This window comes from Pelobates fuscus, chromosome 4 (genome assembly GCF_036172605.1).
Source record: "Pelobates fuscus isolate aPelFus1 chromosome 4, aPelFus1.pri, whole genome shotgun sequence".
In the NCBI taxonomy this organism is placed as follows: Eukaryota; Metazoa; Chordata; class Amphibia; order Anura; family Pelobatidae; genus Pelobates; species Pelobates fuscus.
The window spans coordinates 368,352,732-368,372,910 of NC_086320.1; the positions used below are offsets into that span (position 1 = coordinate 368,352,732).

The 20,179-nt window shown below is 42.9% G+C and overlaps 1 protein-coding gene across 11 annotated transcripts in view; it reads left to right on the top strand.

Moving 5' to 3' along the window:
* KMT2C (lysine methyltransferase 2C) overlaps positions 1–20,179 on the top strand; it is a 162,588-nt gene that overhangs the window by 13,981 nt on the left and 128,428 nt on the right. The window lies entirely within an intron of this gene.

The window sequence follows — 20,179 nt, forward strand, 5'->3', positions numbered from 1 at the left end:
CATACGACTGAGGTGTCTGTATGTGCGGTGTGAATTCCTTTGAAAGGAGAGCAATCCTCGTTACATATGTGATCATGGCTCTGGGATCGTGATTTACAGTCGCTAGTGCGATAGTGTGTGTAGTTTGTTCTTGGGTCTCCTGTTGTCCAGTCCTGACTTGAGTGTTGATGTTTTGAATCGGCTATGTTAGCCTGGGTTCATTGTTAGGTCTGTGTGTGGTCGTGTGGTTGTTCGTCGGGTTTGGGAGGTTGGCGTGATTCCATTTATTGGCTGTTTTGAGTCTCGTGTGGGGGGGTATCCATCTCTTGTTATGTGTTGTTCCCTGTTAGGTCATCCGGATCCGGGGTGAAAGTGAGGTGTTGTACATTTTGCCACTACGTCTTGCGACTTTGTGGAGTATGTTTGTTGGGTAGCTGTACGTGAGTCTATTTGGTGAAATTTTAAAACACTTTATCAAAAATTTCAGAACTAATGTCCATTGACCTGATAGCACCAGGATCAGAGAGCTTGTGTGAAAGCAAACCAGATCGTACTATAACACTTGGTTAGCAACACGTTCTCCCCATGAGCCGGCGCCTAATTTAATAATTTTAACCAGGAGGTGGGATTTAAAATTTGGGGAATAAGGCTAAAACTGAGAAGTGCCCTATGATCACTGGTGGGAGAAAGGGAGAAGATAATTCTTAGCTTTGGTGCTCTGTCCAATAAATGATGTCAGCTTTGGACTTGGAGTGTCTTTTAACTCTTGTCCTTCCAAGCAAATGCATGTACAGTATACAGTGCAACTGAGAAAAATGAATAAGTTTTGAATCTCGCAGACATCTGGAACATGTGACAAAGCTTCCTTTACAAAAGTTTCTCATTTCATGTATATGTAGCCTGGCCCTTACTGATAGGTTTTTGTTTTGTTTTTTTTTCCTTCTTTTTTTTCTACTTCTACTGATGTCTGCATTGAAAGATAATATTCACAAGAAATCACTCAAATCACTTTCACGTAAAAACTGAAATTTTGTTGGATGTTACTTAAACGGATACTTTAGTCACGAGTACATCTACAGCTTAATGTAGTTGTTCTCGTGAGTATAATGGCTCCCTTCAGGTGTTTACATTGCCCCTAGGGACACCTCCAAGTGGCCACTCCTCAGATGGCCACTGGAGGGGCTTCCTTGCTCAGGGCTGCACAGTAAGCAGCCCTGCCATTCAGCATGAATTTTCTCATAGAGATGCATTGATTTAATGCATCTATATGCGGCGGTCCTGATTGGCCCAAAGTCATTTGGCCCCGCCCACGTGCTGATTTTATCCGATCCAATGCTTTCCCTATGGGCGCTGGAAATAAGGTGAGTTTTAAACTTTTATTGTGGGACTAAGAGGGGGGGGCAACCCACCCAAATGGTGGGTTTAGCACTATAGGGTCAGGAATACATGTTTGTGCTCTTGACCCTATAGTGATCATTTAAAAGGAAACGTTTGCAGAACTCAAATGTTTTAGGTGTTGTGCTAGTGTTTTTTTTTTTTTTTTTTTAAACCAGTGAAAAAAATCGTACCTCTCCTTGTTAAGGTGACCCTGTCATGACAGATATAGGTTTGCAGCTTCCTAACCATCTGGCTTGACTTTTCCTGTACAATTCCCCTCATAGTATAAAAAGCTAATATTTTAAAGCTGCACTGTCATTCACTTTCACAGTCTGGGGACTTTACATAATTTGCAAAGATACCTGACAGTGGGATCGCCGGCTGGTCCTCTTCTGTGCAAGGGTACCAAATTGAGGTCTATGGAGGATCCCATGCCGTGGGGTACACACGATCCATGGGGCCCCGGTGGGAAAACTGATCGGTGCATAGTCATCAGGTGACCCTAACAGGAGGGGCCCCTTAACGTGCGGCCCCGGCGGTTGTGCCTCAACATATGGTGGCGGGCACCAGGAGTGACTGGCCCGGTCGCAGCTGTGACCCCTGTGACCACAGTATGTACGCCACGAGACCGCGGGATCCTCCATTGATAGAACAAATTCCCTGCCGCCTTCCCTGTTGACGGCTGTGATATTGACACTTCTAGACTGTGGTAGCTCGTCAAATGATCCAGTGTGTAGAAGTGTCAGGCGTAGGAAAAAAACTGAGACAAAGTAGACACTACAATGTCTCAGTATATCTTTTGACTGGGTTGGAATTTCACATAGTCAATATGAGTAATCTATAATTTTTATCTCTATGAAATATTTTTGCAGGGTGAGCGAGACAGTGCTGCTTTAATTTATTTCCTGTCTCCTGCTGAGTGCATCGTGCATCGTGTATTTGTTGGGTGTCACTTGCTGTTGTAAAAAAACACCTATGCTTACACATCAAGATTCCAATAAAAGGTTAAAAGTCCCCAGCACTTTATCTTGGCATTCTGATATATGGTATCTGTTCTCTCCCTATCTCCTTTGTCAAACTGCATGTCCAAAACTGCTAGCATAATTAATAGACACTCCTCACTTACCGACCGGGTTCCGTTCCTACGACCCAGTCGTAGAACGTATTGTTCGGTAAGTAAGGAGTTAAGGGACTCCCTACTCTGCTGCGTTTTTCTATGTTCGGGGAAACTTCCCTGAACATAGACAAACGCAACAAAGCAGGGAATCCCTCAAATCTATATTTGGGGAAATTTCTCCGAACATTGATTAAGGGATTCCCTGCTCTGGTGCGCAAGTCTGTTCAGGGACATTTCCCCGAACATAGATGAATTACCTGCTCTGCTGCGTTCTACTAATTCCCACGACGGCTCGCACTTACCACCCCGCGAAAGAGCTGCTCGTAAGCGCAAGCCGTCGCAAAACGAGGACCAACTGTACTGGCTATTTCTCTCCGTGCTCACAGAACCTGGCCCTCCTTCTCCTTGCAGGCATTGCTGTGTTCAATTAGGAGATACACTGAAATGAGTTTCCATTATAGGACACGCAGAGCATAGCCTTTTTATTTCTGACTGAAAGAGGTAAATGGCTGCCTTTTAATCTGATTTTTAGAAAAATCTGCACATTTGCTAGCAAAGAGAGGCTGCCAACTCTGGCATACACACACACACACACACACACACACTGCATTCATATACTCGAGTATAAGACGAGTTTTTGGGCACATTTTTTGTGCTGAAAAACCCCCACTCGTCTTATACTCGAGTCAATGTCTGTATTATGGCAATTTACATTGTTTGGGGCTGGCGGGAAGCGTTTACTTACGTTTCTTGCAGCTCCTGTTAGCTCCCTTCTCTCTCCTCCGGTCCGGTCAGCTCCACTGTAAGTCTCGCGAGAGCCGCGCGGCACTCGCACTGCCAGACTTGCAGTTGAGCTGACAGGGGAGCTGACCGGAAAGGTAAGTAACAGCTCTCTGCCAGCCCCTCTCCTACACAGCCCATCCACTGGACCACCAGGGAATGAGAGCCCCCCTCCCTGGCCATGTATCAAGCAGGGAGAGGGGATGAAAAAAATAAATAAAAATGTAAATAAAATATTAATATAAAAAAATGAATATTATAATAATAATAATAATAAAAATGCCCCCCCCCCCCCCCCACCAAGGCTCTGCATCACATACACAAACACACTCTGCATCACATACACAAACACACTCTGCATCACATACACAAACACACTCTGCATCACATACACAAACACACTCTGCATCACATACACAAACACACTCTGCATCACATACACAAACACACTCTGCATCACATACGCAAACACACTGCATCACATACGCAAACACACTCTGCATCACATACGCAAACACACTCTGCATCACATACGCAAACACACTCTGCATCACATACGCAAACACACTCTGCATCACATACACAAACACACTCTGCATCACATACGCAAACACACTGCATCACATACGCAAACACACTCTGCATCACATACGCAAACACACTCTGCATCACATACGCAAACACACTCTGCATCACATACGCAAACACACTCTGCATCACATACGCAAACACACTCTGCATCACATACGCACACACACTCTGCATCACATACGCACACACACTCTGCATCACATACGCACACACTCTGCATCACATACGCACACACACTCTGCATCACATACGCACACACACTCTGCATCACATACGCACACACACTCTGCATCACATACGCACACACACTCTGCATCACATACGCACACACACTCTGCATCACATACGCACACACACTCTGCATCACATACGCACACACACTCTGCATCACATACGCACACACACTCTGCATCACATACGCACACACACTCTGCATCACATACGCACACACACTCTGCATCACATACGCACACACACTCTGCATCACATACGCACACACACTCTGCATCACATACGCACACACACTCTGCATCACATACGCACACACACTCTGCATCACATACGCACACACACTCTGCATCACATACGCACACACACTCTGCATCACATACGCACACACACTCTGCATCACATACGCACACACACTCTGCATCACATACGCACACACACTCTGCATCACATACGCACACACACTCTGCATCACATACGCACACACACTCTGCATCACATACGCACACACACTCTGCATCACATACGCACACACACTCTGCATCACATACGCACACACACTCTGCATCACATACGCACACACACTCTGCATCACATACGCGCACACACTCTGCATCACATACGCGCACACACACTCTGCATCACATACGCGCACACACACTCTGCATCACATACGCGCACACACACTCTGCATCACATACGCGCACACACACTCTGCATCACATACGCGCACACACACTCTGCATCACATACGCGCACACACACTCTGCATCACATACGCGCACACACACTCTGCATCACATACGCGCACACACACTCTGCATCACATACGCGCACACACACTCTGCATCACATACGCGCACACACACTCTGCATCACATACGCGCACACACACTCTGCATCACATACGCGCACACACACTCTGCATCACATACGCGCACACACACTCTGCATCACATACGCGCACACACACTCTGCATCACATACACACACACACACACTCTGCATCACATACACACACACACACACACACTCTGCATCACATACACACACACACACACTCTGCATCACATACACACACACACACACTCTGCATCACATACACACACACACACACTCTGCATCACATACACACACACACACACTCTGCATCACATACACACACACACACTCTGCATCACATACACACACTCTGCATCACATACACACACACACACTCTGCATCACATACACACACACACACTCTGCATCACATACACACACACACACTCTGCATCACATACACACACACACACACTCTGCATCACATACACACACACACACTCTGCATCACATACACACACACACACTCTGCATCACATACACACACACACACTCTGCATCACATACACACACACACACACACACACACACTCTGCATCACATACACACACACACACACTCTGCATCACATACACACACACACACTCTGCATCACATACACACACACACACACTCTGCATCACATACACACACACACACACTCTGCATCACATACACACACACACACACTCTGCATCACATACACACACACACACACTCTGCATCACATACACACACACACACACTCTGCATCACATACACACACACACACTCTGCATCACATACACACACACACACTCTGCATCACATACACACACACACACTCTGCATCACATACACACACACACACTCTGCATCACATACACACACACACACACACTCTGCATCACATACACACACACACACACACTCTGCATCACATACACACACACACACACACACACACTCTGCATCACATACACTCACACACACACTCTGCATCACATACACACACACACACACTCTGCATCACATACACACACACACACTCTGCATCACATACACACACACACACACACTCTGCATCACATACACACACACACACACACACACACACACACACACTCTGCATCACACACACACACACACTCTGCATCACATACACACACACACACACTCTGCATCACATACACACACACACACACACACACACACACTCTGCATCACATACACACACACACACACACACACACACACTCTGCATCACATACACACACACACACACACACACTCTGCATCACATACACACACACACTCTGCATCACACACACACTCACTCTGCATCACACACACACTCACTCTGCATCACACACACACTCACTCTGCATCACACACACACTCACTCTGCATCACACACACACTCACTCTGCATCACACACACACTCACTCTGCATCACACACACACTCACTCTGCAACACACACTCTGCATCACATATATATACACACTGTAAATACATTTTCAATTAATATAATTTTTTGGGGATATAATTTTATTTAGAAATTTACAAGTAGCTGCTGCATTTCCCACCCTAGTCGTATACTCGAGTCAATAATTGTTCCCAGGTTTTTGGGGTAAAGTTAGGGGTCTCGACTTATATTCGGGTCGACTTATACTCTAGTATATACGGTAGATGAAATTTTATTCTCTATCATTGTAAGATTAAAGTGAACTTGTAATGAACTTACGTTAAATCACTTGCACTATATATCATAAAGATACATGATGTTTTCAATGTAAAATCAAAAATCATTCCCCCTCTGTTCCAGTGCTGCTACGTGGGTATTACTCTTTGTGTAACAGCCACCTGCGGACCGTCATGCTCTCTGCCTATGTTCTTCTTTAATTTGCTCTGCTTGGGACTCATCCTCTAGCAGGGCAGATCTCGTCAGTGATGTTGATGCTCTAGATTCGTTGCCGTCATTGGAACAGAGTGATTTTGCGTCAGTCCGTTCCTATAATCCCTAGCCAGCGCTAGAAGCAACAGCTAGGTGCTTTCAATAGCCACCACAGTGCATGCTATGGGAGAGCAGATGGACCTGCTGTGGGAGTTTTTTTCTGCTTTCCATTGTCTGTTAATGCCAAGGTATTGACTGAGATCTAGGAGAAAAACCTGTTTTTCAATGTTTTTTTCCTAATCTATACCTTTGCTAGCAAAACCGCTAGCACAATGTACAGATCCAATCTTATGCTCAATCTAATGAGCATACTTTGTTTGGGGCATGACAGGTTCCCTTTAAATACATTAATAATATCATTATTATAAGAGAGGCTGCCAACTCTGGCATAAAATATAAATTTTTGGTACTCCTGATGCCACGCACACGGCTGGTACTCGTATACAGGTGTGGCATTATGGCACGAGAATACTCCTGGCATCACATGATGGCGTTGGCATCAATAAATGGAAATGCTGCTGTACAGAGTGTTCTCCAGAATACTTTCATCATTACTTCTCAGTCCAGTACCTGCTTCACTAGTATTTTACTGGGGCAAATGAAATCCAAATAGTCACCAATTTAAAGGTCGCAGTTTATTTTTAAGTAGGGATTGTAAAGCACAATTTTAATAAAGAATGCTGTTAAAAACAAACGTTTGGGGGAAAAATATAAAAAATGTACACGTATGTGAGAGATGGATATACATATAAATATAAAGTCATTCGAATTTCTTGCACTCCAGGTTCAAAAAATATCCTGGCCGGGTGCTTAAAGCCCAGGGTTCAGTCCTGATACGGACTTTCCTCAGGGTCATAGACAAATGACTAACATAAAAACCACATATATTTAAATCCAAATAATCAGAATAAAGATTCTTACCACCTGGATCGGGCACCATCCGCAGCGCTCCCCTGTGTGCAGTGCGCATGCGTGAACGTCTTCTACTTGTGTGCTGTGTAATGCAGCTAAAATTTAATAAACCCTCTTACCTCCTCCTGGATAAGGAATGGCTATGGAGCCAGGTGTGCCCTTGCACTCCAGCTATTTTGTAAGTAGTCAAACCGCTGACTCTCATCCGCATGGAAAGCCAGAAGCTCCTCTTTAGACTGTTAGTGCTCCTGAGCTAAACCCTGCAGTACTGTCTGCTTACTGCCAAACAACTGTAATTCTGGGCTTAGCTGAGACGGAGAGCTGCAGCTAGAGAGGAGGGGACTTTTGTGTGAAGTGAAATGGTTTGACTATTTATACTGAGTGTGCCAGGGCACTCCAGACATCAAATCCACAACAGCATGCTCTAGTCTAGTGGTTATGGTGCTTACAGTGTTCTTTGAAGGGGGGTGGCTGAAATCATCAGCCAGTCAGTGCTTAACTATGCTATTGTATAGGACAAGAGCGGAACATGTATGTGTAATACCGGTCTGTGCACAATAAATTACTGTTCAGTTAGCGCAAGGTATAGACACAATTATTTTCAGATTAAACGGAACTCATTTTATGCATGACAAATTCCCTTTAACGAGTCATTATTTATATAACACATTAAAAGGATCAAATCCACCCTGCAGTGTCCTTTTCAGTGCGCAAATCAAACTATTCTCAAGATCCCTGATCCCTATGCCTTCAAATTACCTAAATAATAAAAGTTGTCTGAGCACTACATATGGTTTATTCTAATTATCACGATTTAGCTTTCCCTCCCTCTTGCTGGTACATACAAGGCTGTTGTTTCAAGCCCAGGCTTAATGTCAGATTACTTTCTTGATCTTGGATCTTAGAAGGTATTAAAGGGAAAAGATCCCTAATTATAAAAAGTTACTCGGTTGATTAAAGGAGAAGATGGACGTTTTACACAGTGTAACTGCTTTTGTTCTTGTGTGAGAGAAAAATAGGCATGAACGATACCATTTTAGTTCCGGTAAACAGCATAAATTCGTCCTCATTCCATGACAATCTGTGTTTACGCCCGCCAATGAAGAGCTATCCTTGGCCTATGACATTATTACCCAACAATAACAGATTGCGGTAACCTATCTGGGTGCAGTGTCCCAGTCCCACTTAGTCCTGCAAATTATTGCAGTTTTAGAGCAACTGCAATGATTACCATGCAGGACCAAGACTGTCAGTCAGCCAATATAGGCACTTTCCAATGGGGGAGTGCCTAATGCGCGTGCATGCACACATTTAAAAAAAAAAAAATAATAATAATATACATATTCATTCTGGCTTGTGTTTGCTATTTAAAGATACACTGACCTAAAGTGAAAATACATCAGACTTTTTTTTATTTTTTTTATTTAGGTGGTGTGTGCTTACTCCCAAGGGATAGTTATTTAAATATGGTGAGAAAGGACCATAAAAATGCTTGATTAACTCAACCCGAGCAATAGAAAGCAATATGACCCAGCGCGTCTCTTGATGGGTTATTAACAGCCTGAAAAGAAATACTATTAAGGGAACAAGAAATTTTTTTATTGTATTATGTTGGATATAGAGGTGGATTTTGTCGACCGTTGCGTCTGAACCGTTGACACACCTGCTGTTCAATATGAAATAAATATGCTAAAATGTCTTGTTTAAAATGAACACTGGGCAGCTTCCATGGTTTTATGATTTATTAGATTATATATTGCCATAACAGAGTAAGTACCAACTCACTCTAGTGGTTATCCTTTAGTATTTAATAGCTTAATATTAATCTGTTTATGAATTGCTTATATATCGAATCACCACCTCCAAACTGGGCAGGATTGATTGGCTGAGAGTGCTAGGTTGACATAGCCTCCGCACTCTCAGCCAATCAGTGCTGTCCAGGTTGGTCAAAATTGACATTTATGTTGTGTAAGTGGTAATTGCACGTTTGGTGTGGCTGAGACGTTACCAGGAAGAATCTTGGATTATATCAAGACATTTAAATTGTTTTATATTCATCTGCAGTATGGTACCATGGGACTCCATTGTGCTGAAGTATTCATGTTGCTTAGACTTGTCCCTTTAATTTGATGAAAAGGATCACTCTACGTGCCTTACCTACATCCTGTAACCGTTGTGAACCCATAGGGGTTGAGTGTGTTTTTGGCTTTTCTGTATTTTGGCACTCTCTATATTGTGTCCTCTGTTATGTTGTGTGTTTATATTGCATACTAAATTTCTGCTATACATAACCTACACGTGTGCTTCATGAAATTATTATTTTTTATATATCCAACAATATTCCCTTTAACTCCTAAATGGCAGAGAATTGAGCAGTTAGACTGTAGGTGCATGCTCTATAGATTAAAACAGCCTCATTAAGCTAAAGTTGTTTTGGTGCCTGTAGTGGCCATTTAAAGTCTGTTCTAGCTCAAATGTGTTCCTTTAACACAGCACAATGCAGGGGTATTGTTGTGGATTTAGGATTTTAATGGTGCCGGTTTGGGGTTAACACCGCAATGTGTGGGATTTATAAATATGTTTAATACTCTGAGTTCCTGCAAAGATTTGGTTTAGTAGAACATTTTAGGGTTGGACCAGAGGGTGTGTTATAGCATGATGCTTTGGGACGGGTACTAGTTAATATATGTGGGAGAAGCCCCTGGTCTATTTGACATGAGCTGTTCTATTTAAATCTATTAACCATTTTAATACAAACTCATAATTTTCCATTGATTCTTACTACTATTTTGTTTATCTTGCTGCTATGGAATCGAAGAAACTGTCAGCTCATCAGTGTTTCCTTATTTTGTGGCTAGAATGAGAACAAACACTATTATAGATGATTATCACAATTCACATGGTGTCTGTTTTGAGTTGGAACAAACAAGCTAAAGGTTATGAATTTTGTAAATGTATTTTTTTTGTTGTTTTTGTTTGTTGTTTTTTTGTTTCCACAAACATATAGAAGGCTTTTTATTTTAGCTTCCGGAGCAGTGGCAGTGTTCTCGATTTCTCTGTTCTTGGGATATTTGTGTTTTCTTCATCAGCCTTTCGTGAAGTGATGTTGCTTTAAATCCATGTGAAAGGTGGAGCTGGGGGCCGGCCTGCCTCCTCTCTTTGCTGGATGACGTTTTGATATGAAAGTGAAAGGTGCAGCTGTGCTTTGTGGGATATCGCAGGATGTACATCCTTGCTCAGCGCTCTCTTTACAGTAGATTACTTGGCAGCTATGAAGTGGTTAATGTCTATGCGATTTATCATTTATTTATAAAGTGCCATCTTATTCCACATCGCTGTACAATAGAGAGGCGATGCATGCAAATCATGACTGAACGAACAAACACCGCAAGAGAACGAGAAGAGTCTCCCGTCTGCAGGGTTTAGAGACTAGATGAACCATTGCATTCACAGGGTTCAGTGACCTGGTTTACGGATTTCCTAATTGTACCATTTCTGCCTTAAAGAGAGAATGTCCGGTTACGTTTTTGCATCCATAAAAGTTGCTGTTTTTTTGTGTTCATCAATTATGCCTCTATTGACCGTTTCACTATAAAACTGTTCCAATCCTGGCTGTGCTTGCATGTCATTCTGAGAGAGTTGTTGAAACACTCCTATTTTTTTATTTTTATTTTTTAAACTCTGTTATGGAACATAGATGCTATATAGCCGTATAATTAGTTCAAATCAAGAAGACGTGTGTCTTGTTTTAGTTTAGCCCCATACTAAGTTTAAAGGACATCATCTTTTCATATCTTATATTTTAAACACTTTGTATTTAATAAAACTGGATAATCTGTTTCCTAATTTTTTTTTTTTTGGGGGAGAAAATTTCACCTTTTTATCTAACCGAGCAGGGGGCCATACTTTACAGTTATCTGATCAACTTAAAGAATACCAAAACAACTTTAGCGTAATGAAGCAGTTTTGAAATATAATGCCCTGCAGTCTCACTGCTCATCTCTGTGCCGTTTGAGTTAAATCACTTTGTTTATAATGCCTTAGTCACACCACTCTACCTGCAACTTGCCCGGCATTTCTAAAAAGTAAAGAGTCATCTAATGTTTAAACTTCCTTTATTTCACATGCTGTTTAATTTAGAATTTCTTATTTCCTGGTTCAATAGCCTTCTAGACCCTAGATAAAGTTCAGTTTACAGAGCAGGAGATAACTTCTAAAGCAAGTTAACATATGATTGAAAATGAAACTGTTTTCCATGCCGGCTGTGAGAGTTACAGCCAGGAAAGGTGTGGCTAGGACTGCATAAACAAACAAGTGATTTAACTCCTAAATGGCAGAGAATTGCGACTGCAGGGGCACGCCCGTGGTCTTTACAACAAAATATCTTCATGAAGTTGTTTTGAAGCCTATAGTGTCCCTTTAACTTGCCTGTTTTCATTGCTGTGTTAATATGCAGTAGGCAAATTGAGCAAAATTTGGCTAGATAACCGTAGAATCTTAACCAATATGACTACTTAACCAGAGAAAAAAGGTGTAATTTTATTTTATTTAAAATAAGAGAAGTGAAAAATTGGTGACTCCCCCCCCCCCCCCCCCCAATTCTCCCATCTGAGAGAGACCCAGTTAGGCCTTGCCTTATGAAGCTAGCTTAATGAACCATTGCAGGTAAATTTCTTGGTGGCAAAATTATCCACTATCCACACAATTAAAAATGTTGTGTACTCACTCCCACTCCCAATGATAATGTGATCATCTTTCACTGACTAATAAAAATTGTCAAATTAAAAAAAAAAAAAAAAATGTTCCTTGGTAAATGAATCTACGTGATATGCCTAGCCTACTATTTACAGAAAGCAGTTATGATGCGCGTTTGTAGATTGTTGCCTGTTTTCTGTGTATATTTGAGAATATATGTAACAAGCATTATTACAGTATAGCTACTTTTAGTGTTGGATTCACAATATATTTGATATGCAATGGGCAGATCCTCTTTATCCCTGTCCTTCAAAGGTTCAACTGTTGATCATTGTTCTTGGATTTGTAGAAGGGAGATGGATACCTATGTACTTTCACTGCTTGTTATATGCCAGCGTTACTTATAAAAAGTAATAAACTGAAATGTGATATTACTGCACTCCTATTGGAGGTTGAGACAGGCTTTACAGCCCTCTCCCTGGTAAAAGGAAATACCTTCAAAAGATTAATGGCTGTTGGAAGACCATTTGAGGATAACTTGAAACTATTTGCTTTAGGTCCTCACCAAAATGCTGACTGAACTTTTTCTGCATCAGTGCAGTCTCTTTATTAATGAGCGATGCTGATTGTACCCTTGTCCTTTTTTAGATTTGTCTTCATCCAACACCTTACTCTAGTGGTGGGATTTCTGAATTGTCCATGTACAGTAAAATACGGATTTGTAGTAAATCAACAAGTGGGGAGCCAAGTGAGGGAAGACACCCACCATTCCACCAATGAACTTTAAGGGACTAGCCCCATTTAAAGAGGACTGAGGGAAGAGCATTTTTAGATTGCCTTTTGGGTTTTGATTTGTCTAATACTATTACTGTTTTATGTGGTTTGGTCCCTGAGAAGTTCTTTATAAGAACGAAACGCGTAGGCCCTGTGGACCTTTTTTTTTAATATGTATATATATATATATATATATATATATATATATATATATATATATATTTATGTATTTTATACCTTTTTTTTTTTTACCTCATGTGAATAAATACCAGTTTTGGATTATTCTTTTGGCTGGAGCAAGAATAGCATGAACCAGCACCGTAGTCACGTCTGGTGTTAAATGGGGGCGGATGCGAGCTATGTTTTTGAGATGGAAACGGTAGGATTTGGTGATCGACTGGACATGAGGGGTCGGAGTCAAAGAGAACACCTAAGCAGCGAGCCTGCGAAGTAGAGGTGATGGTGGCGCCGCACACTTGAGGGAGGGAAGACGAAGTTCTGTTTTTGACAGGTTCAGTTCAAGGAAATGAGCAGCCATCCAGTTGGAAATAGCAGAAAGGCAGAGACACGAGTCAAGAGGGGCAAAGAGAAATCAGGGGAGGACAGGTAGATATGTGTCATCTGCATAGAAATGATACTGGGAGCTGAAGGAGCTGATTAGTTTACCAAGGGAGGCAGTATAGATTGAGAACAAAAGGGGACCAAGGACAGACCCTTGAGGAACACCAACAGAGAGGAGTTAGGGAGAAGAGGTTGAGCCAGAGAAATAAACATTGAAAAAGCGCTGGGAGAGTTAGGAGGAGCATCAGGAGAGAGCAGTATCCCGTAGACCGAGATTACGGAGAATGAGTAGAAGCCGTTGATGATCAACAGTGTCAAAAGCAGCAGATAGATCAACGAGAATTAGGATAGAGTAATGGCTGCAAGATTTAGCAGCGATTAAATCGTTGGCTACTTTGGTCAAAGCTGTTTCATAGGTTCTATATTCTCCTTTGTGATATACAATGAGTAGACGAATCATACAAGTAAATGATAAATTAAGGTAAACAGAAGCAAGAGGAGACGAGGGCTTAGCTTAAAGCAGCACTGTCATGGCCAAATCCAGTTTTTTTTTTTTTTTTTAACCCCCCCCCTCCCGCCTCCACTACATCCAATTGACCCCTTAGTCACCCCCAAATGCCCCTAAGCCCCCCCGATTACTTACTTATTATTCTTTATTTTCTGCCCCGATCTATATTTAGGGCACCGCCATCTTTGTGTGGGTAGGTGAAGTCCCTGTGGGACACGTCATCCTCCCACACTAGATAGCACTGAGATTCCCACACATGCCCAGTGAAACACCTGGACATGCGAACGGGAATTTCATCCATTCATTCATCAGACAGACTAATGAATGAATAGAAAAATCAGATGAACAAACAGTATCAGTGTTCATTTGTTCGTTCAGTTTATTACAAGGAGGGAGCTACCGGCTTGCAGCTCCCTCCTTGTAATATGTAAAGACAGAGGCGGCAGGGAGCAGTGCTCCCCACCACTTCATAAGCCCCCCAGGTCCCCCCCTCACTCTATGGGGGTCAATATGACCCCCATAATAGTATAAAGGAGAATAAAATCTCCCCAATGCCCCTACTCGCTATACTGCCTGTGGCTGCTCACTGTAAAATAAAATCCCTACTATCCGGCCCCTGTGCACCGGGTGGGGGCCATAAATTACAATGGGGGGATGGGGACCTACTGTCCTCCCCCCCCCACCCTTGAGTGGCGGGTGGGGGCCATAATGATAATGAGGGGGGGACACACCTACTGTCCTCCCCCCCCCCCACGCCCCCACCCCTGGGCGGCGGGTGGGGGCCATAATGAAAATGAAGGGGGGGGGGTGGTGGACCTACTGTCCTCCGCCCCCACCCCTGGGCGGTGGGTGGGGGCCATAAAGATAACGAGGGGGGGACCTACTGTGCTCCCGCTCTCCGGCCCCCACCCCTGGGCGGCGAGTGGGGGCCATAATGATAATGGGGGGGGGAAGGACCCTACAATAAGGGGTGGGGGCCCTAAAAACAATAAGGTCTGGGGGGAGGACAGTAGGTCTCCCCCCCCATTATTCTTTTATAGGGCCCCCACCCGCAGCTCAGGGGTGGGAGCCAGGGGGAGGACAGTAGCGCCCCCCCCCCCCCCCCCATTATCCTTTAGGGTAATAGGGGTTTTTTTTTTTTTTTTTTTTTTTACAGTGGCTGCTTACTAGACATGCCCCTACTCGCCGTGTAGCGAGTAGGGGCAGATAATTTACTAATACTAAGTCATTTTTACTTCGTATTAGTAAATGTGGCTGAAAGACCAATTTTGGTTTTTCAGCCTTTTAGTAGATAGCTCCCTAATACAGTGGGAATTAGGGAGTTATCTACTAAGTGGCTGGAAGATGCAGCCACAGCAATGAATAGGATCGGATGTTTCATTCATTAGAATGAAATTCCGATCCGAACAAAGTCCCGAATTGCGTTCTAACACGACAATTGGGCAGTTTTGCCGGCGCTCTGTCTAAGTGATGGGAAGCATCGTGGGAACAGATAGGAAAGCAAAGGATCATGGAAAAATTGCTGTGTCCACCGGAAACGAAGCACACTTTGCTCCTCCGTTGGTCTCTGCGTAGGCAACATCCATAAGAGATATAGTCCCTACTTTGTCTTGTTTTAAAGAAAACTAGAACAGATAGGAAGAAAAGAAGAACAGATCCTGAGAGAGGGAGAGAAGAGGAATATTTTGGGGAAAGGTAAGTTTGGCATGACAGTGCCGCTTTAATTGAGTTTCCATTCTAGTACTAAGAGGTGTAACTATAGTTTAAACAGAGAACAATGAATCCAGATTGCATGATTGAGTGTTGGTGTTCAGAATGAAGAGGAATTATTCCGCGACTTGATATGCATCCCTTAAAAAGTAGGTTTTTATGTCCTTGGGAACATCTGATATTTTGAGAAGTGCTGTGCTTTATAATTTGAAATGTGTGACATTGATCAACAACAGTCTTTGACTATTGCATTTGGAAGTTTTTGAATGTGAGGACACCAGCTTTGGTTGCGTCTTATTTTCGAAACATGCAAAAGAGCCTTTTTTTATTTGGTGCAGTGTCATCTGCAAATAGGTAGGACTGAAAGATTTAAGAAGTAACTAGACTTTCAAGGAGGTAGTATGAGATGAAACCCAGAAACTCCGTATCCGAAGTGGTTCTGAATGAAGTGGTATATTGAAAGAGTGGGAAGAAAAGTAAGTTGAGGACATGGAAAGAGGTTTAAAAAGTCGTAAATGTGCCAGTGTGACAGACATTTCAAGAAGAATTGTTGGCGCATAATGAGCTTTTGATTTACAAATAATTAAATCATTGGTGGCTGTGGTTAGAACTGTGAAATCAAATCTATAGTTAACCTGTGTAACGGACTGCCTGGCACCCCGACCGTGTACCTCCGTCTATCGCGGCTTCCTAGTACTTGCGAGTACCATAATCACTGCACTGGAACACCATAACCACCGCAGTTTGGTTTGAGTCTCGCCTTCCTCCACCCTCCCTGGACCCAAGACCAGGATCCAGCTTCCAGTCGGTAGACCTCTCCTAGTCCAGAGAGCGTAGCAGGAACAGGGGAAAAACCGCAGCACTTCTTGCCCTAAGTCACTGTAGCTTGACTGGGGCCCTGGAAGCGCTCCTTCCTGGAGCCGAATGGGGAGTTAGCTCTGACACCTCCAGGCACTGGACGACACTCGGTCCTGGGAACTCTGGAACCGAATGGGGAATTAGCTCTAGTCCTTACAAGGATCTCCTGCAAGCTGGAACAGCAGACACAGGAGCAAATCTTCTTTCCCTCCAATAACAGGATGACACACAGTTTTGGAGTGTAAGCACGAACAGGAAGTTTAATGGCACACACTGGTCTTTTATACAAGTTATACAGCAAAGGTGACGCCCAGGTGGGCCTGGTTGGGCACCGAATACAAAACATACAAGCCAATAAAAACAGAGATTTACATTCAGACACTTGCATACAATGTACACAATCCCTCCCCTCTGCCTGTGATATAATTAACGAAGACAGTGGACTAACTCAATTAACTCTAAGCAGAAAAAAACTAATTTTTACTAACCCCAAAATAAAATCTATCCCCACATCCCCTGATATCCCCGATCTGGGTGAACAACATATCCAAAAATCACCAAGATCGGTTCAGGAATTTCCTGGAAGTTCTATTTTTGCCCCACCGTGCACGTGGTCCCATGCCCAAAACAGTTCCATAAACTCAACGACAAAACACTGCTGGACAATTTTAGATGGCCACCGCTACATGTTTGAATCTGTTGCAGTTAAAAGTCCAAGGGGCAGAAACAGTGCTTTTGAACATGGGTTATCACAGGGCCCATAGTCCCAGGGTAGGAGGCTGGCAAGCAGGCCCCTCCAAAAACTCATGGCAAACTCCCTTAAAAAGGGTAGTTTGTCACAACCTGTCATGGTAAACTTTACTTTAGCTCTTTTAAATGAACGTAAAATTCCATCTATAAATTCTCCATGCTGAAGAATTGTGAGCCAGGGGGAGTCGAGGAGACTTCTCCCAGGATGTCCTCCTTCTCTCCATCCATAGCAACCACAGCACTGATGGTGCTGGCTAAAGAGTATAGGAATAGTGATCTGGCAACGAAACCAGTGTATTGACATCACGGCGGGGGTTTGCCCTGCTTGCAAACGTGTTCCCAAATAGGGCAAATCAACAAAGACTGCAGGCGGACCAGAGGGTGAGTGTTACAAAAGGGTAACCCACCTCTTTAATAAAATCACAGCTGGGGAGCGGAGGGTCAGGTAAGTTAGCATGACCATTTCCCTTCATTAAACATTAGCTTTTAAAATAACAAAATAGTTGTACGTTTTAATGTTTTGTGTATTGTAATGGTTTTCTTGTTTTGGTTTTCCTCTCCCTACTTTTATATGATGCTAGTAGGCCTGGGTGGGCATGCCCTTGTACAGCACGCGTGAGTGGCCGGGTTATATGGGTCATTGATGTCACCTGTACCTGGAAGTGCTGTGGAGAAAAGTTGCTTTTATACTTGCCTCGCTCCTATCAAAGGGATACTCTAAGCGCCAAAATCACTTCCTTTTAAAGATGTAATTTTGGATCATAGATGCTGCCCTTGCCGTTCAAAACAGTGTGGACTCTGATAAATGGCACTGTATTCATTTTGCAATCCCAAGTGATGGCCACTATTCTTATAGTACTCAGTCAGGCATCTTGAAGTGCTGATGGTTAATCAACACTAATGTGTTTTGGTTCTGTGCAAATTCTAGCTACTAAGCCTTTTTTTTTTTTTTACAGAGATATCTTACAATGTAAGAAACCTTACAATGTAAATGTAGAACTACTCAATTTCCCATCAGTACATCAATATAATGCTGGTTGAGATCTTTGTATTATACGCACTGTGCGTGCCATAGGTATTTGAGATAATTATGCCACTATATATATTTATCCATAGTTGGAGATGGCTGATTCTCCAATGGGAAGCACAGCTGGCTTGCTGTATGTGCAGTAAGAAGGGGAATGAGACCCCTTGCTGCTGCTTTAAATGTCATGTAAAATGACTAAGCAGTCTCCTGGTGAGCTGGATGAGCGAGGGGTACAATGGTATTGTCCTGTAAGGCTGACTGTATAACCTGCTGTTGCTGTCATCCTGTGTAACCTGTCCAACTCATTGGATAGGCTATTGTTTGGACTGTAAGTCCTGCTATTTTTTGTCAGCCAAATTAGCTTTTTGTTCAGGAACCATTCTTTAGCATGACAGTCACTGTTGCACTGTCAGTCTCATAACCCTCAAACAGCCATATGTCCTGTTTCTTTTCCAAAATCAGTCTAGCTACACCTGTTGTTGAGTGTGCATAGTGCTTGTGTTAGCTTGCATGTTGTCCTTTGATGGGCAGGGGGGGAGAGCAGAAAATGGAGAAGCTACCCTCTGACTCTATAGAGTTTATTAACCTGTTTAAATAAATTAACAAGGCTGCATCCAAGTCCCTTTGTTTAATGACAGCCATGGCAGGTCCTGTGTCATTAAGGAGTTAAAGCATAGCTTGTGGCCCTGTGCAGCTGGTGATGAGACTGGATGCTGTAGAAATGTGTTGGCAATGAGGAACATGAGAATTTGAATTCAGAACATTAATATGTTAATCTAAAGGAAGTACCGATATTTAGAAAGCTGGATTTAACTTCCATTATTTTTCTGGTGTTCTCAGATGTGGATTGTTGTTACACAGTTCAGTTGCACTTTTATTCTTGTTTTGTGTAAGGCTGAGTATTGTTGTATAGACCTCACAGCAGACTCTGTAAAAAAAAAAAAAAAAAAAAAAAAAAAAAAGGCCCAGGCACAGTGCTAGCTGTAGGCTCCCCTGGTACATTCAATATAGGTTGTGGTGGATGTTTGTTTCTGCCAGTTTGATGCCCATTACCTTACTTTGTACTATTTCTGTGTTTTAGGGGGGTTGCAGGAAAACTAAATTGCAGCAAGTGCTCAGTTTGCAGCCTTGAAATGTGGTTTTCTAAATTAACACACACAAAAATACCCTTTGCATACTTTCCATGTGGTGTTTTAGCCAGTCTTGTTATTTGCGCCTGTGTATATTGCGTTGTGCTTTGTGTATATGTAGTGTTGTGGATAGTGTATTGTAGTGGTGTGTGTGTGCGCAGTATTGCAGCTGTCTAGTACTGTAGCAGTGTAGTGTGTGTGGTTGTGCAGTGTGGTTGTGCAGTGCTGTGTGTTTAATGTTGTGGTGTATTGTTGTGCAGTGTGGTTGTTGTGGTGTATTATTGTTGTGCAGGGTGACTGTTGTTGTGGTGTATTATTGTTGTGCAGGGTGACTGTTGTTGTGGTGTATTATTGTTGTGCAGGGTGACTGTTGTTGTGGTGTATT